Raw genomic sequence first — 23,920 nt, forward strand, 5'->3', positions numbered from 1 at the left:
AGCATACATGTTGCAGTGTAGCATACATGTTGCAGTGTAGCATACATGTTGCAGTATAGCATACATGTTGCAGTGTAGCATACATGTTGCAGTATAGCATACATGTTGCAGTATAGCATACATGTTGCAGTATAGCATACATGTTGCAGTGTAGCATACATGTTGCAGTGTAGCATACATGTTGCAGTGTAGCATACATGTTGCAGTATAGCATACATGTTGCAGTGTAGCATACATGTTGCAGTGTAGCATACATGTTGCAGTATAGCATAGCATACATGTTGCAGTATAGCATACATGTTGCAGTGTAGCATACATGTTGCAGTGTAGCATACATGTTGCAGTGTAGCATACATGTTGCAGTGTAGCATACATGTTGCAGTGTAGCATACATGTTGCAGTGTAGCATACATGTTGCAGTGTAGCATACATGTTGCAGTGTAGCATACATGTTGCAGTGTAGCATACATGTTGCAGTGTAGCATACATGTTGCAGTGTAGCATACATGTTGCAGTGTAGCATACATGTTGCAGTGTAGCATACATGTTGCAGTGTAGCATACATGTTGCAGTGTAGCATACATGTTGCAGTGTAGCATACATGTTGCAGTGTAGCATACATGTTGCAGTGTAGCATACATGTTGCAGTGTAGCATACATGTTGCAGTGTAGCATACATGTTGCAGTGTAGCATACATGTTGCAGTGTAGCATACATGTTGCAGTGTAGCATACATGTTGCAGTGTAGCATACATGTTGCAGTGTAGCATACATGTTGCAGTGTAGCATACATGTTGCAGTGTAGCATACATGTTGCAGTGTAGCATACATGTTGCAGTGTAGCATACATGTTGCAGTGTAGCATACATGTTGCAGTGTAGCATACATGTTGCAGTGTAGCATACATGTTGCAGTGTAGCATACATGTTGCAGTGTAGCATACATGTTGCAGTGTAGCATACATGTTGCAGTGTAGCATACATGTTGCAGTGTAGCATACATGTTGCAGTGTAGCATACATGTTGCAGTGTAGCATACATGTTGCAGTGTAGCATACATGTTGCAGTGTAGCATACATGTTGCAGTGTAGCATACATGTTGCAGTATAGCATACATGTTGCAGTGTAGCATACATGTTGCAGTGTAGCATACATGTTGCAGTGTAGCATACATGTTGCAGTGTAGCATACATGTTGCAGTGTAGCATACATGTTGCAGTGTAGCATACATGTTGCAGTGTAGCATACATGTTGCAGTATAGCATACATGTTGCAGTGTAGCATACATGTTGCAGTATAGCATACATGTTGCAGTGTAGCATACATGTTGCAGTGTAGCATACATGTTGCAGTGTAGCATACATGTTGCAGTGTAGCATACATGTTGCAGTGTAGCATACATGTTGCAGTGTAGCATACATGTTGCAGTGTAGCATACATGTTGCAGTGTAGCATACATGTTGCAGTATAGCATACATGTTGCAGTATAGCATACATGTTGCAGTGTAGCATACATGTTGCAGTGTAGCATACATGTTGCAGTGTAGCATACATGTTGCAGTGTAGCATACATGTTGCAGTGTAGCATACATGTTGCAGTGTAGCATACATGTTGCAGTGTAGCATACATGTTGCAGTGTAGCATACATGTTGCAGTATAGCATACATGTTGCAGTATAGCATACATGTTGCAGTATAGCATACATGTTGCAGTATAGCATACATGTTGCAGTATAGCATACATGTTGCAGTGTAGCATACATGTTGCAGTGTAGCATACATGTTGCAGTGTAGCATACATGTTGCAGTGTAGCATACATGTTGCAGTGTAGCATACATGTTGCAGTGTAGCATACATGTTGCAGTGTAGCATACATGTTGCAGTGTAGCATACATGTTGCAGTATAGCATACATGTTGCAGTATAGCATACATGTTGCAGTATAGCATACATGTTGCAGTATAGCATACATGTTGCAGTATAGCATACATGTTGCAGTATAGCATACATGTTGCAGTGTAGCATACATGTTGCAGTGTAGCATACATGTTGCAGTGTAGCATACATGTTGCAGTGTAGCATACATGTTGCAGTGTAGCATACATGTTGCAGTGTAGCATACATGTTGCAGTGTAGCATACATGTTGCAGTGTAGCATACATGTTGCAGTGTAGCATACATGTTGCAGTGTAGCATACATGTTGCAGTGTAGCATACATGTTGCAGTATAGCATACATGTTGCAGTGTAGCATACATGTTGCAGTACATGTTGCATGTAGCATACATGTTGCAGTGTAGCCTACATGTTGCAGTGTAGCATACATGTTGCAGTGTAGCATACATGTTGCAGTGTAGCATACATGTTGCAGTGTAGCATACATGTTGCAGTGTAGCATACATGTTGCAGTGTAGCATACATGTTGCAGTGTAGCATACATGTTGCAGTGTAGCATACATGTTGCAGTGTAGCATACATGTTGCAGTGTAGCATACATGTTGCAGTGTAGCATACATGTTGCAGTGTAGCATACATGTTGCAGTGTAGCATACATGTTGCAGTGTAGCATACATGTTGCAGTGTAGCATACATGTTGCAGTATAGCATACATGTTGCAGTGTAGCATACATGTTGCAGTGTAGCATACATGTTGCAGTGTAGCATACATGTTGCAGTGTAGCATACATGTTGCAGTATAGCATACATGTTGCAGTGTAGCATACATGTTGCAGTATAGCATACATGTTGCAGTGTAGCATACATGTTGCAGTGTAGCATACATGTTGCAGTGTAGCATACATGTTGCAGTGTAGCATACATGTTGCAGTGTAGCATACATGTTGCAGTGTAGCATACATGTTGCAGTGTAGCATACATGTTGCAGTATAGCATACATGTTGCAGTGTAGCATACATGTTGCAGTATAGCATACATGTTGCAGTGTAGCATACATGTTGCAGTGTAGCATACATGTTGCAGTATAGCATACATGTTGCAGTGTAGCATACATGTTGCAGTGTAGCATACATGTTGCAGTGTAGCATACATGTTGCAGTGTAGCATACATGTTGCAGTGTAGCATACATGTTGCAGTATAGCATACATGTTGCAGTATAGCATACATGTTGCAGTGTAGCATACATGTTGCAGTGTAGCATACATGTTGCAGTGTAGCATACATGTTGCAGTGTAGCATACATGTTGCAGTGTAGCATACATGTTGCAGTGTAGCATACATGTTGCAGTGTAGCATACATGTTGCAGTGTAGCATACATGTTGCAGTATAGCATACATGTTGCAGTATAGCATACATGTTGCAGTATAGCATACATGTTGCAGTATAGCATACATGTTGCAGTATAGCATACATGTTGCAGTATAGCATACATGTTGCAGTGTAGCATACATGTTGCAGTGTAGCATACATGTTGCAGTGTAGCATACATGTTGCAGTGTAGCATACATGTTGCAGTGTAGCATACATGTTGCAGTGTAGCATACATGTTGCAGTGTAGCATACATGTTGCAGTGTAGCATACATGTTGCAGTATAGCATACATGTTGCAGTATAGCATACATGTTGCAGTATAGCATACATGTTGCAGTATAGCATACATGTTGCAGTATAGCATACATGTTGCAGTGTAGCATACATGTTGCAGTATAGCATACATGTTGCAGTATAGCATACATGTTGCAGTGTAGCATACATGTTGCAGTGTAGCATACATGTTGCAGTGTAGCATACATGTTGCAGTGTAGCATACATGTTGCAGTGTAGCATACATGTTGCAGTGTAGCATACATGTTGCAGTGTAGCATACATACATGTTGCAGTGCATACATGTTGCAGTGTAGCATACATGTTGCAGTGTAGCATACATGTTGCAGTTTAGCATACATGTTGCAGTAGCATACATGTTGCAGTGTAGCATACATGTTGCAGTGTAGCATACATGTTGCAGTGTAGCATACATGTTGCAGTGTAGCATACATGTTGCAGTGTAGCATACATGTTGCAGTGTAGCATACATGTTGCAGTGTAGCATACATGTTGCAGTGTAGCATACATGTTGCAGTAGCATACATGCATTCATGTTGCAGTGTAGCATACATGTTGCAGTGTAGCATACATGTTGCAGTGTAGCATACATGTTGCAGTGTAGCATACATGTTGCAGTGTAGCATACATGTTGCAGTGTAGCATACATGTTGCAGTGTAGCATACATGTTGCAGTGTAGCATACATGTTGCAGTGTAGCATACATGTTGCAGTGTAGCATACATGTTGCAGTGTAGCATACATGTTGCAGTGTAGCATACATGTTGCAGTGTAGCATACATGTTGCAGTGTAGCATACATGTTGCAGTGTAGCATACATGTTGCAGTGTAGCATACATGTTGCAGTGTAGCATACATGTTGCAGTGTAGCATACATGTTGCAGTGTAGCATACATGTTGCAGTGTAGCATACATGTTGCAGTGTAGCATACATGTTGCAGTGTAGCATACATGTTGCAGTGTAGCATACATGTTGCAGTGTAGCATACATGTTGCAGTGTAGCATACATGTTGCAGTGTAGCATACATGTTGCAGTGTAGCATACATGTTGCAGTGTAGCATACATGTTGCAGTGTAGCATACATGTTGCAGTGTAGCATACATGTTGCAGTGTAGCATAGCATACATGTTGCAGTATAGCATACATGTTGCAGTGTAGCATACATGTTGCAGTGTAGCATACATGTTGCAGTGTAGCATACATGTTGCAGTGTAGCATACATGTTGCAGTGTAGCATACATGTTGCAGTGTAGCATACATGTTGCAGTGTAGCATACATGTTGCAGTGTAGCATACATGTTGCAGTATAGCATACATGTTGCAGTGTAGCATACATGTTGCAGTGTAGCATACATGTTGCAGTATAGCATACATGTTGCAGTGTAGCATACATGTTGCAGTGTAGCATACATGTTGCAGTGTAGCATACATGTTGCAGTGTAGCATACATGTTGCAGTGTAGCATACATGTTGCAGTGTAGCATACATGTTGCAGTGTAGCATACATGTTGCAGTGTAGCATACATGTTGCAGTGTAGCATACATGTTGCAGTGTAGCATACATGTTGCAGTATAGCATACATGTTGCAGTGTAGCATACATGTTGCAGTGTAGCATACATGTTGCAGTGTAGCATACATGTTGCAGTGTAGCATACATGTTGCAGTGTAGCATACATGTTGCAGTGTAGCATACATGTTGCAGTGTAGCATACATGTTGCAGTATAGCATACATGTTGCAGTGTAGCATACATGTTGCAGTGTAGCATACATGTTGCAGTGTAGCATACATGTTGCAGTGTAGCATACATGTTGCAGTGTAGCATACATGTTGCAGTGTAGCATACATGTTGCAGTGTAGTTGCAGTGTAGCATACATGTTGCAGTAGCATAGCATACATGTTGCAGTATAGCATACATGTTGCAGTGTAGCATACATGTTGCAGTGTAGCATACATGTTGCAGTATAGCATACATGTTGCAGTATAGCATACATGTTGCAGTGTAGCATACATGTTGCAGTATAGCATACATGTTGCAGTATAGCATACATGTTGCAGTGTAGCATAGCATACATGTTGCAGTGTAGCATACATGTTGCAGTGTAGCATACATGTTGCAGTGTAGCATACATGTTGCAGTGTAGCATACATGTTGCAGTGTAGCATACATGTTGCAGTGTAGCATACATGTTGCAGTATAGCATACATGTTGCAGTGTAGCATACATGTTGCAGTGTAGCATACATGTTGCAGTGTAGCATACATGTTGCAGTGTAGCATACATGTTGCAGTGTAGCATACATGTTGCAGTGTAGCATACATGTTGCAGTGTAGCATACATGTTGCAGTGTAGCATACATGTTGCAGTATAGCATAGATGCATAGTTGCAGTGTAGCATACATGTTGCAGTATAGCATACATGTTGCAGTGTAGCATACATGTTGCAGTGTAGCATACATGTTGCAGTGTAGCATACATGTTGCAGTATAGCATACATGTTGCAGTGTAGCATACATGTTGCAGTCTAGCATACATGGTGCAGTGTCGCATAGATGGTGCAGTGTTGCAGTGTAGCATACATGTTGCAGTGTAGCATACATGTTGCAGTGTAGCATACATGTTGCAGTGTAGCATACATGTTGCAGTGTAGCATACATGTTGCAGTGTAGCATACATGTTGCAGTGTAGCATACATGTTGCAGTGTAGCATACATGTTGCAGTATAGCATACATGTTGCAGTGTAGCATACATGTTGCAGTGTAGCATACATGTTGCAGTGTAGCATACATGTTGCAGTGTAGCATACATGTTGCAGTGTAGCATAGCATACATGTTGCAGTGTAGCATACATGTTGCAGTGTAGCATACATGTTGCAGTGTAGCATACATGTTGCAGTGTAGCATACATGTTGCAGTGTAGCATACATGTTGCAGTGTAGCATACATGTTGCAGTGTAGCATACATGTTGCAGTGTAGCATACATGTTGCAGTGTAGCATACATGTTGCAGTGTAGCATACATGTTGCAGTGTAGCATACATGTTGCAGTGTAGCATACATGTTGCAGTGTAGCATACATGTTGCAGTGTAGCATACATGTTGCAGTGTAGCATACATGTTGCAGTGTAGCATACATGTTGCAGTGTAGCATACATGTTGCAGTGTAGCATACATGTTGCAGTGTAGCATACATGTTGCAGTGTAGCATACATGTTGCAGTGTACATGTTGCAGTGTAGCATACATGTTGCAGTGTAGCATACATGTTGCAGTGTAGCATACATGTTGCAGTGTAGCATACATGTTGCAGTGTAGCATACATGTTGCAGTGTAGCATACATGTTGCAGTGTAGCATACATGTTGCAGTATAGCATACATGTTGCAGTGTAGCATACATGTTGCAGTGTAGCATACATGTTGCAGTGTAGCATACATGTTGCAGTGTAGCATACATGTTGCAGTGTAGCATACATGTTGCAGTGTAGCATACATGTTGCAGTGTAGCATACATGTTGCAGTGCATACATGTTGCAGTAGCAAACAAGTTGCAGTGTAGCATACATGTTGCAGTGTAGCATACATGTTGCAGTGTAGCATACATGTTGCAGTGTAGCATACATGTTGCAGTGTAGCATACATGTTGCAGTGTAGCATACATGTTGCAGTGTAGCATACATGTTGCAGTGTAGCATACATGTTGCAGTGTAGCATACATGTTGCAGTGTAGCATACATGTTGCAGTGTAGCATACATGTTGCAGTGTAGCATACATGTTGCAGTGTAGCATACATGTTGCAGTGTAGCATACATGTTGCAGTGTAGCATACATGTTGCAGTGTAGCATACATGTTGCAGTGTAGCATACATGTTGCAGTGTAGCATACATGTTGCAGTGTAGCATACATGTTGCAGTGTAGCATACATGTTGCAGTGTAGCATACATGTTGCAGTGTAGCATACATGTTGCAGTGTAGCATACATGTTGCAGTGTAGCATACATGTTGCAGTGTAGCATACATGTTGCAGTGTAGCATACATGTTGCAGTGTAGCATACATGTTGCAGTGTAGCATACATGTTGCAGTGTAGCATACATGTTGCAGTGTAGCATACATGTTGCAGTGTAGCATACATGTTGCAGTGTAGCATACATGTTGCAGTGTAGCATACATGTTGCAGTGTAGCATACATGTTGCAGTAGCATACATGTTGCATGTTGCAGTGTAGCATACATGTTGCAGTGTAGCATACATGTTGCAGTGTAGCATACATGTTGCAGTGTAGCATACATGTTGCAGTGCATACATGTTGCAGTACATACATGTTGCAGTGTAGCATACATGTTGCAGTGTAGCATACATGTTGCAGTACATGTTGCATAGCATACATGTTGCATGTAGCATACATGTTGCAGTGTAGCATACATGCATACATACATGTTGCAGTGTAGCATACATGTTGCAGTGTAGCATACATGTTGCAGTGTAGCATACATGTTGCAGTTGCAGTAGCATACATGTTGCAGTGTAGCATACATGTTGCAGTGTAGCATACATGTTGCAGTGTAGCATACATGTTGCAGTGTAGCATACATGTTGCAGTGTAGCATACATGTTGCAGTATAGCATACATGTTGCAGTGTAGCATACATGTTGCAGTGTAGCATACATGTTGCAGTGTAGCATACATGTTGCAGTGTAGCATACATGTTGCAGTATAGCATACATGTTGCAGTGTAGCATACATGTTGCAGTATAGCATACATGTTGCAGTATAGCATACATGTTGCAGTGTAGCATACATGTTGCAGTGTAGCATACATGTTGCAGTATAGCATACATGTTGCAGTGTAGCATACATGTTGCAGTGTAGCATACATGTTGCAGTGTAGCATACATGTTGCAGTGTAGCATACATGTTGCAGTGTAGCATACATGTTGCAGTGTAGCATACATGTTGCAGTGTAGCATACATGTTGCAGTGTAGCATACATGTTGCAGTGTAGCATACATGTTGCAGTGTAGCATACATGTTGCAGTATAGCATACATGTTGCAGTGTAGCATACATGTTGCAGTGTAGCATACATGTTGCAGTGTAGCATACATGTTGCAGTATAGCATACATGTTGCAGTGTAGCATACATGTTGCAGTGTAGCATACATGTTGCAGTGTAGCATACATGTTGCAGTGTAGCATACATGTTGCAGTGTAGCATACATGTTGCAGTGTAGCATACATGTTGCAGTATAGCATACATGTTGCAGTATAGCATACATGTTGCAGTGTAGCATACATGTTGCAGTATAGCATACATGTTGCAGTGTAGCATACATGTTGCAGTATAGCATACATGTTGCAGTGTAACATACATGTTGCAGTATAGCATACATGTTGCAGTGTAGCATACATGTTGCAGTATAGCATACATGTTGCAGTGTAACATACATGTTGCAGTATAGCATACATGTTGCAGTATAGCATACATGTTGCAGTGTAGCATACATGTTGCAGTGTAGCATACATGTTGCAGTATAGCATACATGTTGCAGTGTAGCATACATGTTGCAGTATAGCATACATGTTGCAGTGTAACATACATGTTGCAGTATAGCATACATGTTGCAGTGTAGCATACATGTTGCAGTGTAACATACATGTTGCAGTATAGCATACATGTTGCAGTGTAGCATACATGTTGCAGTGTAACATACATGTTGCAGTATAGCATACATGTTGCAGTGTAACATACATGTTGCAGTATAGCATACATGTTGCAGTGTAACATACATGTTGCAGTATAGCATACATGTTGCAGTGTAGCATACATGTTGCAGTGTAGCATACATGTTGCAGTGTAGCATACATGTTGCAGTGTAACATACATGTTGCAGTATAGCATACATGTTGCAGTGTAACATACATGTTGCAGTGTAGCATACATGTTGCAGTGTAACATACATGTTGCAGTATAGCATACATGTTGCAGTATAGCATACATGTTGCAGTATAGCATACATGTTGCAGTATAGCATACATGTTGCAGTGTAGCATACATGTTGCAGTATAGCCAGCATATCAATTAAGGGAGACGTGACTGAGAAGCTGATCTTCAGAAACGATACGTCAGTGGACCTGTCCAGGTCACTATTCACACACCACCTGTCCAGGTCACTATTCACACACCACCTGTCCAGGTCACTATTCACACACCACCTGTCCAGGTCACTATTCACACACCACCTGTCCAGGTCACTATCCACACACCACCTGTCCAGGTCACTATCCACACACCACCTGTCCAGGTCACTATCCACACACCACCTGTCCAGGTCACTATTCACACACCACCTGTCCAGGTCACTATCCACACACCACCTGTCCAGGTCACTATCCACACACCACCTGTCCAGGTCACTATTCACACACCACCTGTCCAGGTCACTATCCACACACCACCTGTCCAGGTCACTATTCACACACCACCTGTCCAGGTCACTATTCACACACCACCTGTCCAGGTCACTATTCACACACCACCTGTCCAGGTCACTATTCACACACCACCTGTCCAGGTCACTATTCACACACCACCTGTCCAGGTCACTATCCACACACCACCTGTCCAGGTCACTATCCACACACCACCTGTCCAGGTCACTATTCACACACCACCTGTCCAGGTCACTATTCACACACCACCTGTCCAGGTCACTATTCACACACCACCTGTCCAGGTCACTATTCACACACCACCTGTCCAGGTCACTATTCACACACCACCTGTCCAGGTCACTATCCACACACCACCTGTCCAGGTCACTATCCACACACCACCTGTCCAGGTCACTATCCACACACCACCTGTCCAGGTCACGATCCACACACCACCTGTCCAGGTCACTATTCACACACCACCTGTCCAGGTCACTATTCACACACCACCTGTCCAGGTCACTATTCACACACCACCTGTCCAGGTCACTATCCACACACCACCTGTCCAGGTCACTATCCACACACCACCTGTCCAGGTCACTATTCACACACCACCTGTCCAGGTCACTATTCACACACCACCTGTCCAGGTCACTATCCACACACCACCTGTCCAGGTCACTATCCACACACCACCTGTCCAGGTCACTATCCACACACCACCTGTCCAGGTCACTATCCACACACCACCTGTCCAGGTCACGATCCACACACCACCTGTCCAGGTCACTATTCACACACCACCTGTCCAGGTCACTATTCACACACCACCTGTCCAGGTCACTATTCACACACCACCTGTCCAGGTCACTATTCACACACCACCTGTCCAGGTCACTATTCACACACCACCTGTCCAGGTCACTATTCACACACCACCTGTCCAGGTCACTATTCACACACCACCTGTCCAGGTCACTATTCACACACCACCTGTCCAGGTCACTATTCACACACCACCTGTCCAGGTCACTATTCACACACCACCTGTCCAGGTCACTATTCACACACCACCTGTCCAGGTCACTATTCACACACCACCTGTCCAGGTCACTATCCACACACCACCTGTCCAGGTCACTATCCACACACCACCTGTCCAGGTCACTATCCACACACCACCTGTAGAACACAGGCAGTGAAGAATCAGCTTACTATCTTCTCTGCTCAACAATACTGTACCCCGTTCATTATATACAGGGTCCAAGAGCTATACTGCCCACGATAATGCAAAAAATACACTCGTTACAGAAGACGTTTCTTCTGGGGATGACAGCTACGTTTCGCTCAGTGTAGAGCTTCACACATTTTAGCTCTACACACAGCATAATGTTTGTCCAAATTTTAGCTGGTCTTAAAGCTACTTTCACTCTTTGGTAATATTTGAATAGCATCAGTTTTGTGTTTACGAAATTGTGGGTACTAGAGGTGTGTGTGTGTGTGTGTGTGTGTGTGTGTGTGTGTGTGTGTGTGTGTGTGTGTGTGTGTGTGTGTGTGTGTGCGCGCAGGGCTGCCTGGAGCACTACTGAGCCGTATATTAAGGTCAGGGCTCCAAATTAACTGGCCAATCGTAAGCTTTCATTCACGCGAGGAGGATGGTAATGGGGGGGAGAGAGGGGGGGTTAGAATATCTGGGGGAAGGAGGGGAGAGGAATGTGAGAAGAGAGGACGAGAGAGGTATATGAAGGTGACCTGTAGCTCAGTGGTAGAGATCTCGGGTTCGATTCATGGGCAAGGTGAGACGTATGTGTACTAAATACGTTTTTATTGGTACAGTGTCGCTTGTCTTGCGTGATTGACTGATAATAGATGGACTGACTGGTGTCAGTCTCCAGACAATGATGTCCAGCTGAAATTTTTTTCGTTATTATCTTCAAACTACTGTACTAGTAAACACCCAAAGATGCAATCCAATCCCTTCAAGGAAAACATTCAGTTCTACCAGGCATTTGAATATCAAACATGGAATCCATAGGTGTACTCTGACTCCACTGTCTACAGTTGTACCATACCTGTGACTGTCTTCTGACACAAGGATGCCACAAGTGACACTCATGGACTGAAGAACATTTATGGTGCCAACTACAGATACATAAACACGTTTGACTGCAAGCAGAATAGCAAACAGTTCAGTTTGAAGGGTATAAGAAGCCTAATTGTTGATTCGTGCTCCAGTTTCTGCACGAGAGCCATCACTGCATGACAGCAGTGGCACTACCAGCTGCACCAGTCGACTGGTGAACACAACCATCAATATACGTGATTTATGGTAGTGCTGTGTTGCTATGGCATTAATAAAAATTAAGGCATCTTGCTGGGCTTCAAGGTAAAACTTTGGTTGTAATATAACACTTCGGCTGTGATCTAAGACAACACTCTGGGAAAAATGAAGGATGATGATTTCGAGAAAGGTAATTTCCCACGTTGTCGGGAAGTGTCATTGTTGACTTAACTTGACATAGATCATGTATCTGGTGCATGCGGAAGTCAGTTCCTGTTTCTATGACCCATCTGGAGGAGTGTTGACAAGTGCTGAAGTTTGGAGGTCTCCTGCCCAAGTGTTTGGATGAGCTAACCTGAGCATATTTACACCATTGTGGATATTTTTTTCAGTGCACTATCCCTGATGCCTGCAGTATCAAGGTCTTCCCGTATGTTTAGAATCCAGGGAAAAGAATCATCCTAGAATGATCCTTTTAACTTCGGTGTGTCATTTTCCAGGGCTCCAAGCTTCCAGGGCTCCAAGTTTCCAGCCTCACACAAGAACAAGCTGTGGTGCGTCATATATTCGACAGAAACAAAATTAATAGTGAAAATACCTTGCGTGTTAAAACCTTCGTCAGAAGCTAAACCTGGAATCTCCTGGCTCACCTGTAACAATAATAATGATTACATTATAACAACAACAATTATTAAGAAAAGTGTCATATGATTCTTCAATTTCTTTCACACACACACACACACACACACACACACACACACACACACACACACACACAATATTGTTACATATTTTGCTCACGAAAAAACCGCTGATCTCGTTCAGTTGATGCAACTGGGCCTCATTACATCAGCGTTCGTTTCCTAACGCATATTACTTCGTGTATATCTGAACGATCTAACTTACGTTAAAAATTAATTATACCTCCCTGGTTATAAATCGTGCCACGATAAGCGGACGGAGGATCAAGCCTCCAAGAGTCCTTCTGTACATAACGAATGTGTTGATTTTAACACTTTTATACATCTGGCAGCGGGGATCTTTGATACGTAACCTCCCCAACAAGAAATTGTTTATTTCTGGCTCAACCTTCGTACATTAAGTTTAGCTGAGGTTAAGGTAGCTTAATCGTATCTAAACGATGCTTAAATTTCTCAGTAATTGACGCACTGTAATGTACAGGAAAATTATCTTGTAATCTGCAGGACGGGACGCATTGTTAAACAGATATATACACAGTTGTTTTATGCTGTTTAAATGCATCTTATAAACAATGCTAGGATCTTCCTCCCTAGGATGAAGGCTGGGATGTAGGGCTAGGAGGGATACCTGGGAAGTATATTTATCTCTGTATAACCAGGGGGTTTTCTAGATAGTTTGTCGTTGATGTCAGATATGGTCTGTATAAAGTTGTATCTTGTACTTGTAAAAATATAATTATCATTATTATTATTATTAATCGTCTTCACTACACTGAGGTTCATTAAGGCTAACTGTTAACCACCAGTCTAGTATACTGTTATAACAACAAAAATAATACATAAATCTCAAGTGTATATACAGTGAGAGATATCTCTCAGCATACATGCACTGAGATATCTCTCAGTATACATGCACTGAGATATCTCTCAGTATACATGCACTGAGATATCTCTCAGTATACATGCACTGAGATATCTCTCAGTATACATGCACTGAGATATCTCTCAGTATACATGCACTGAGATATCTCTCAGTATACATGCACTGAGATATCTCTCAGTATACATACACTGAGAGATATACACTGCCCCTACACCAGATATTATCCACCTTTCAATATTATCATAACACAGATTTTATTAACCAGTGCAAGATACTGTGTAAGGTATACAGAGTTATTAACATGTTCAAGTGTTTCCATTGTGACAATAGTACCACTATTACTACTAATGCTACTACTACTACTAACAAAAACAATAATAGTGAACTGACAATCTTTAACATATGTGTGTGTGTGTGTGTGTGTGTGTGTGTGTGTGTGTGTGTGTCTCACGTTTGGACTATACCTGTCACCTGGGTGGGAGTTAAGAAGACAGACAAGACAGCAGAAGGAAAACTGAGTAAAGCAAAGACCTAAAGGGGAACAGAAGAGTAAGATAAATGTGACAATGTGAACAGAAAATCTGTAAAAGAAGAAATTCAGGTCTAAAGAATATATATATATATATATATATATATATATATATATATATATATATATATATATATATATATATATATATATATATAATATATATATATATATATATATATATATATATATATATATATATATATATATATATATATATATATATATATATTTATATATTTATATATAAGGAAGTGCTGTAATTAATTTCCAGTTCAACACAAATTACATATTAGTTTTACATGATAGGAGAGAGAGAGAGAGAGAGAGAGAGAGAGAGAGAGAGAGAGAGAGAGAGAGAGAGAGAGAGAGATGAACCAAGATTGACAGTGTTATGGTGGGCTGGTTGTATGTCTGCCTACATGCTGGAATAGTTGCATCCCAGTATATAGGCTGTGCTAGTTACTAACAGAACCCTAGAGTGCTGTGCACCACCATTCTCCTGTTTTCAAGGTGTGCTACCTGTGTGCTACCTGTGTGTTACCTGTGTGCTATCATTGTCCTGCCTGTGTGTTGCCTGAGTTATCTATATGGTACCTGTGTGCTATGTGTGTGCTACCTGTGACTCGCTATCCTTTCTGTGCCACGTCATCGACAACTGCCCACAATTTGAGGGAGACGGACTCTAATGCATTCACTTAGAACAGTTCTGTTGAAGATGTTTCGGTCCTTGAACCTTGACCACTTCAAAAACATGTATTTGAAGTGATCTAGGGGGCGAAACATCGTCAGGAAACATAACCTAATTAAATGAATTCTTGTTTATTTCCCTGCTCTGTGTAGTTATTCCCAGATATTCCTAAAGGATGGTTCCTTCCTCACTCTATTTTTCCCCTCCATCTTAGCATGGGTATAAACTCCCGAGGTGGCACTACCCATCTATCGAGGTGGCACTATCCATCTATCGAGGTGGCACTACCCATCTTTCGAGGTGGCACTACCCATCTTTCGAGGTGACACTACCCATCTTTCGAGGTGGCACTACCCATCTTTCGAGGTGGCACTACCCATCTTTCGAGGTGGCACTACCCATCTTTCGAGGTGGCACTGCCCATCTTTCGAGGTGGCACTGCCCATCTTTCGAGGTGGCACTGCCCATCTTTCGAGGTGGCACTGCCCATCTTTCGAGGTGGCACTGCCCATCTTTCGAGGTGGCACTACCCATCTATCGAGGTGGCACTACTCATCTTTCGAGGTGGCACTACCCATCTTTCGAGGTGGCACTACCCATCTATCGAGGTGGCACTACCCATCTTTCGAGGTGGCACTACCCGTCTTTCGTGGCACTACCCATCTTTCGAGGTGGCACTACCCATCTTTCGAGGTGGCACTGCCCATCTTTCGAGGTGGCACTGCCCATCTTTCGAGGTGGCACTGCCCATCTTTCGAGGTGGCACTACCCATCTTTCGAGGTGGCACTACCCATCTTTCGAGGTGGCACTGCCCATCTTTCGAGGTGGCACTACCCATCTTTCCACCTCGTTCCAACCCATTTTGCAAAATTCGTTGAGAAATATGTATTGTTGAACGACCTACACCACTTCTCACCCACCATTCATTTAAGTTATTTTGGGCCAAGTGATGCTAACTTTGGTTAATGGTGTCCAAATCAACTAATACTTTAATTACCCTTATTTAGTCGATAGATTTAAATCTAACAAACTACAGAACAAACATTACAGAAAATAAGCGATGAGCTAAAACGACAGATTTAAAACCTAACAAACTAAATTAAACTCGTTCATTCGACAGACATAAATCTAACAAGAACACATTAATAAAACAACTCAGTTGTGAACGATAGACAAAAACCAACTAACAGTAAGGAAAAGGAGCATTATTATAATCAAAAAAGAAGCGCTAAACCACAAGGGCTAAAGGAAAAGCAGCAATAAACTGCAAAAAACACTTGCAAGTGAGCCGTGGTGGACAGTTTGAGTGGTGGTTGCTATTAATCTTACAGACCATTGCTTCTACGTGACTTGTTTATTGAAGATTTATGTGTTGCAAAGTGCCACCCATTATTCACTTCTTTATTGAAAAACAACAACATTACGACGCTGAGTTTCACACGATATTCACTTATTTTGCTCAAGTGAAACAGTGTCAAGAATATACTTTATTTCTCTCTTAATTATTCTTATTATTATTATTCATATTACTAATATTTATTGTTATTATTGTTGATATTATTTTTCTTAGTGTGACTTTGTAAATGGTAAAAGATGGACCGAAACGTCGTGGTAAGTTCCTCTCTTTTATGTGCGGGTTATTTGTGTAATGTTCCAGTCACGGTGTTGTGACTTCTCGTTCTTTATCTTAAGATAATCATACCATCACTGGTAACCTAATATAATGATACCATCACTGGTATCCTCAAATAATGATGCCATCACTGGTATCCTCAGATAATGATACCATCACTGGTATCCTCAGATAATGATGCCATCACTGGTATCCTCAGATAATGATGCCATCACTGGTATCCTCAGATAATGATGCCATCACTGGTATCCTCAGATAATGATGCCATCACTGGTAACCTAAGATAATGATACCATCACTGGTATCCTCAGATAATGATGCCATCACTGGTATCCTCAGATAATGATGCCATCACTGGTATCCTCAGATAATGATGCCATCACTGGTATCCTCAGATAATGATGCCATCACTGGTAACCTAAGATAATGATACCATCACTGGTATCCTCAGATAATGATGCCATCACTGGTAACCTAAGATAATGATGCCATCACTGGTATCCTCAGATAATGATGCCATCACTGGTATCCTCAGATAATGATGCCATCACTGGTAACCTAAGATAATGATACCATCACTGCTATCCTCAGATAATGATACCATCACTGCTATCCTCAGATAATGATACCATCACTGGTATCCTCAGATAATGATACCATCACTGCTATCCTCAGATAATGATACCATCACTGGTATCCTCAGATAATGATACCATCACTGCTATCCTCAGATAATGATGCCATCACTGGTATCCTCAGATAATGATGCCATCACTGGTAACCTAAGATAATGATACCATCACTGGTATCCTCAGATAATGATGCCATCACTGGTAACCTAAGATAATGATACCATCACTGCTATCCTCAGATAATGATACCATCACTGCTATCCTCAGATAATGATACCATCACTGCTATCCTCAGATAATGATACCATCACTGCTATCCTCAGATAATGATACCATCACTGCTATCCTCAGATAATGATATCATCACTGCTATCCTCAGATAATGATACCATCACTGCTATCCTCAGATAATGATACCATCACTGCTATCCTCAGATAATGATACCATCACTGGTATCCTCAGATAATGATACCATCACTGCTATCCTCAGATAATGATACCATCACTGCTATCCTCAGATAATGATACCATCACTGCTATCCTCAGATAATGATACCATCACTGCTATCCTCAGATAATGATACCATCACTGCTATCCTCAGATAATGATACCATCACTGGTATCCTCAGATAATGATACCATCACTGCTATCCTCAGATAATGATGCCATCACTGGTATCCTCAGATAATGATGCCATCACTGGTAACCTAAGATAATGATACCATCACTGGTATCCTCAGATAATGATGCCATCACTGGTAACCTAAGATAATGATGCCATCACTGCTATCCTCAGATAATGATACCATCACTGCTATCCTCAGATAATGATACCATCACTGGTATCCTCAGATAATGATACCATCACTGCTATCCTCAGATAATGATACCATCACTGCTATCCTCAGATAATGATACCATCACTGCTATCCTCAGATAATGATACCATCACTGCTATCCTCAGATAATGATACCATCACTGCTATCCTCAGATAATGATACCATCACTGCTATCCTCAGATAATGATACCATCACTGCTATCCTCAGATAATGATACCATCACTGCTATCCTCAGATAATGATACCATCACTGCTATCCTCAGATAATGATACCATCACTGCTATCCTCAGATAATGATACCATCACTGCTATCCTCAGATAATGATACCATCACTGGTATCCTCAGATAATGATACCATCACTGGTATCCTCAGATAATGATACCATCACTGCTATCCTCAGATAATGATACCATCACTGCTATCCTCAGATAATGATACCATCACTGCTATCCTCAGATAATGATACCATCACTGCTATCCTCAGATAATGATACCATCACTGCTATCCTCAGATAATGATACCATCACTGCTATCCTCAGATAATGATACCATCACTGCTATCCTCAGATAATGATACCATCACTGCTATCCTCAGATAATGATACCATCACTACTATCCTCAGATAATGATACCATCACTACTATCCTCAGATAATGATACCATCACTGCTATCCTCAGATAATGATACCATCACTGCTATCCTCAGATAATGATACCATCACTGCTATCCTCAGATAATGATACCATCACTGGTATCCTCAGATAATGATACCATCACTGCTATCCTCAGATAATGATACCATCACTGGTATCCTCAGATAATGATACCATCACTGGTATCCTCAGATAATGATACCATCACTGGTATCCTCAGATAATGATACCATCACTGGTATCCTCAGATAATGATACCATCACTGGTATCCTCAGATAATGATACCACCACTGGTATCCTCAGATAATGATACCATCACTGGTATCCTCAGATAATGATACCATCACTGCTATCCTCAGATAATGATACCATCACTGGTATCCTCAGATAATGATACCACCACTGGTATCCTCAGATAATGATACCATCACTGCTATCCTCAGATAATGATACCATCACTGGTATCCTCAGATAATGATACCATCACTGGTATCCTCAGATAATGATACCATCACTGGTATCCTCAGATAATGATACCATCACTGGTATCCTCAGATAATGATACCATCACTGGTATCCTCAGATAATGATACCATCACTGGTATCCTCAGATAATGATACCATCACTGCTATCCTCAGATAATGATACCATCACTGGTATCCTCAGATAATGATACCATCACTGCTATCCTCAGATAATGATACCATCACTGGTATCCTCAGATAATGATACCATCACTGCTATCCTCAGATAATGATACCATCACTGGTATCCTCAGATAATGATACCATCACTGGTATCCTCAGATAATGATACCATCACTGGTATCCTCAGATAATGATACCATCACTGGTATCCTCAGATAATGATACCATCACTGGTATCCTCAGATAATGATAGCCCAAAATTATGCAGAATATTTCAGGCAAATTAGGTTAATTTGTCCCAGAATGCGACCCATACCAGTCGACTAACACTCAGGTACCTACTTACTGCTAGGTGAACAGAGGCAGCGGGTGTCTTAAGAAAACACCCCCTCCCCCCCCCCCAGTATTTCCACACATACCGGGAATCGAACCACGGATGTCAGTGTGAGGTAAGTGCGCTACTAACCGAGCAACGGAACATGCACTGTGTTTCCGTTATTACAAGGACACAGCTTCCAGATGCTTGCTTCCTTCCTCTAACAATACTGGATGTTCCATTAACACCTTCAGGTATTTTAAAATTAGTAAAGTGTCCACGTGAAAGTGAAACACACAGATGCACTAACAAATGTGGTTGTGGAAATGTAACTTGACCCTGAAGAATGTCTTGTATCTGTAATTGTACTGGTTGTGTCTACTTGTGTCTACTTGTGTCTAGTTGTGTCTACTTGTGTCTACTTGTGTCTACTTGTGTCTACTTGTGTCTACTTGTGTCTAGTTGTGTCTAGTGTCTACTTGTGTCTACTTGTGTCTACTTGTGTCTAGTTGTGTCTAGTTGTGTCTAGTTGTGTCTACTTGTGTCTAGTTGTGTCTACTTGTGTCTACTTGTGTCTACTTGTGTCTAGTGTCTACTTGTGTCTAGTGTCTACTTGTGTCTAGTGTCTACTTGTGTCTACTTGTGTCTAGTTGTGTCTAGTTGTGTCTACTTGTGTCTACTTGTGTCTACTTGTGTCTACTTGTGTCTACTTGTGTCTAGTTGTGTCTAGTGTCTACTTGTGTCTACTTGTGTCTACTTGTGTCTACTTGTGTCTACTTGTGTCTAGTGTCTACTTGTGTCTACTTGTGTCTACTTGTGTCTACTTGTGTCTACTTGTGTCTACTTGTGTCTAGTTGTGTCTAGTGTCTACTTGTGTCTACTTGTGTCTACTTGTGTCTAGTTGTGTCTACTTGTGTCTACTTGTGTCTAGTTGTGTCTACTTGTGTCTACTTGTGTCTACTTGTGTCTACTTGTGTCTACTTGTGTCTAGTGTCTACTTGTGTCTACTTGTGTCTACTTGTGTCTACTTGTGTCTAGTTGTGTCTACTTGTGTCTACTTGTGTCTACTTGTGTCTACTTGTGTCTACTTGTGTCTAGTGTCTACTTGTGTCTACTTGTGTCTACTTGTGTCTAGTTGTGTCTAGTTGTGTCTACTTGTGTCTACTTGTGTCTACTTGTGTCTAGTTGTGTCTAGTGTCTACTTGTGTCTACTTGTGTCTACTTGTGTCTACTTGTGTCTAGTTGTGTCTAGTGTCTACTTGTGTCTACTTGTGTCTACTTGTGTCTAGTTGTGTCTAGTTGTGTCTACTTGTGTCTACTTGTGTCTACTTGTGTCTACTTGTGTCTACTTGTGTCTACTTGTGTCTAGTGTCTACTTGTGTCTAGTGTCTACTTGTGTCTACTTGTGTCTACTTGTGTCTACTTGTGTCTACTTGTGTCTACTTGTGTCTACTTGTGTCTACTTGTGTCAAGGCTCACTAGTGCGACTCTGTGAGAGAATAACAACAAAGGATAAATAATTTAGAGGCTATAATAATAATAATAATAATAATAATAATAATAATAATAATAATAATAATAATAATAATAATAGCTTCTACCAGTACATGTACAAGGTATACAGACCACAGCTGACATCAGTGACATACTACTATATAGAAAGTCCATTGTTATGCTGAGCATTTCTGGCAAATTAGGTCAGTTTTGTCCCCAGGATGCGACCCAGACCAGTCCACTAACACCCAGGTACCTATTATTACTGATGGGTGAACATGGACAGCAGGCGTCTTAAAGAAACACGTCCTAATGTTTCTACCCGTATCGGGGGTCGAACCCCGACCTCGGTGCGCTACCGGACCTCCTTGAAAAATAAATGTTATATGCCATTTTGTCTATAAAATGACTTGAACTTTTCAATTTAACCATTGTAAATATTTTTCTGGTTATATCTTCTGGACAATAACAAACAGTCAATATTTAACTAGTCAACAAAAGTGTATTGAAATTTTCATACAAATTCAAGATGGCGGTCAATTTCAATTTTGATACAACATTATTGTAGATCTTTCTTAGTATTCTGTAACTGTTACTCAAGTTGCACCTTGAAAAAATAAAATGGTCTAAATCTGACCATTAAATTAAAATTTAAAGTTTCGTACATTTAATAATGGCGATGTGCGCCATCTTAAATGACACAAATTACCTAAAATTAATTTGTTACCTGCCATAACAGGCAGGTAACTCAGGTAACAGCAGCAGCAGCAGCTGCTGCTGCTGCTGCTGTTACCTGAGTTACCTGCCTGTTATGGCAGCTGTTATGACTGCTGCTGCTGTTGCTACTGAAATAAATCTTGAGACTACTAAATGACTGGAGCCGGGTCAGGAGGCCGGAAGTTGTGGTCTGGCTCGCTATGACTGTGTAACCCACAGGTCTCTCTCTCTCTCTCTCACACACACATACACATACACGGGGCCAGGAGCTATGAATCGATCCCTGAACCCACAATTAGGCGAGTACACACACATACATACTTATTTAGAAAAGAGACGGGCCAGGTGAGACATGATTACAACGTAGAAGATACTAAGACCATTTGACATGTAGACTATGGACTGAAAAGTGAGGCACTGGAACAAGGAGACGGAAACTAAAACCATTAAGTATATAAAAAAGACATAAGCAACTTAATTAGAGAGTTGTAAAGTGGAATGAACCAGATGATTAAATCCTGGAGGCAAACTTCACACACAGTTTGAAGATTAGGTATGAAAGTGCACAAGAAACCAGAATCCAATAATACCAGTCGGCTGTAGCTTCAGTAGCGGGACCAGGAGCTGCGATATGACCCAAGCAAACACGGCTTGGTCAGTACACATACCGATGATTCACGACAGTAACTGAGCACAGGAATTTTAAAGACATTTGCCAGTATCATTACAAAGGCTGATCCACAGAATGGAAGAGATAACAGGAGAGACACTAGGACAGATAATCAACAAGAAGGTACAATACCGTGGCTGGAATACACAAATAACCAGCACATAGGAGAGAGGAGCTTACGACGACGTTTGGGTCTGACTTGGACCATTTACTAAGTCACACTGTGACTTGGTAAATAAGAACATATGAAAGAAGGAACACTGCTACAGGCCTACTGGCCCATGCGAGGCAGGGCCAAGTCGGACCAAAACGTCATGGAAAGTTTCTCTCTCCCCTACGTGCGGGTTATCTGTGTACATTGGATAAAATCCTGGCTAAGGGAAAGAAGCCTCAGAATGAGAGTGAATGATGATTGAGGTGCCACTGGGATAAGTACTGTGCCACGAACTATTTCTCAAAAACAAACATATCACAAACTATTTAATACATGTATCCAATATTTAACATAATGTAGATTTACTAAGTCGTGTAGGAACGGCAGATGGCAGCGACGGAAGATGGCAGCGACGGAAGATGGCAGCCACGGAAGACGGCAGCGACGGAAGACGGCAGCGACGGAAGATGGCAGCGACGGAAGATGGCAGCGACGGAAGATGGCAGCGACGGAAGATGGCAGCGACGGAAGACGGCAGCGACGGAAGATGGCAGCGACGGAAGACGGCAGCGACGGAAGACGGCAGCGACGGAAGACGGCAGCGACGGAAGACGGCAGCGACGGAAGATGGCAGCGACGGAAGACGGCAGCGACGGAAGACGGCAGCGACGGAAGACGGCAGCGACGGAAGACGGCAGCGACGGAAGATGGCAGCGACGGAAGACGGCAGCGACGGAAGACGGCAGCGACGGAAGACGGCAGCGACGGAAGACGGCAGCGACGGAAGACGGCAGCGACGGAGAAAACACTTACAGGAGACAAAGGAGGTGGAGACGAACTTAAATAAGCAGCTTCGAGTATAGTTGAAAATTAGACACGTGTACAACATCTGGGTATCTTTAGACACGTGTACAACATCTGGGTATCTTTAGACACGTGTACAACATCTGGGTATCTTTAGACACGTGTACAACATCTGGGTATCTTTAGACACGTGTACAACATCTGGGTATCTTTAGACACGTGTACAACATCTGGGTATCTTTATTTTAGACATCGACAG

The 23,920-nt window shown here is 41.8% G+C and overlaps 1 protein-coding gene across 4 annotated transcripts in view; it reads right to left on the reverse strand.

Moving 5' to 3' along the window:
- The window catches only part of LOC128694456 (uncharacterized), a 215,505-nt gene that overhangs the window by 87,697 nt on the left and 103,888 nt on the right, over positions 1 to 23,920 (reverse strand). The gene's annotated exons all lie outside the window — the stretch shown is intronic.

The sequence above is a fragment of the Cherax quadricarinatus genome, chromosome 60, assembly GCF_038502225.1.
Source record: "Cherax quadricarinatus isolate ZL_2023a chromosome 60, ASM3850222v1, whole genome shotgun sequence".
In the NCBI taxonomy this organism is placed as follows: Eukaryota; Metazoa; Arthropoda; class Malacostraca; order Decapoda; family Parastacidae; genus Cherax; species Cherax quadricarinatus.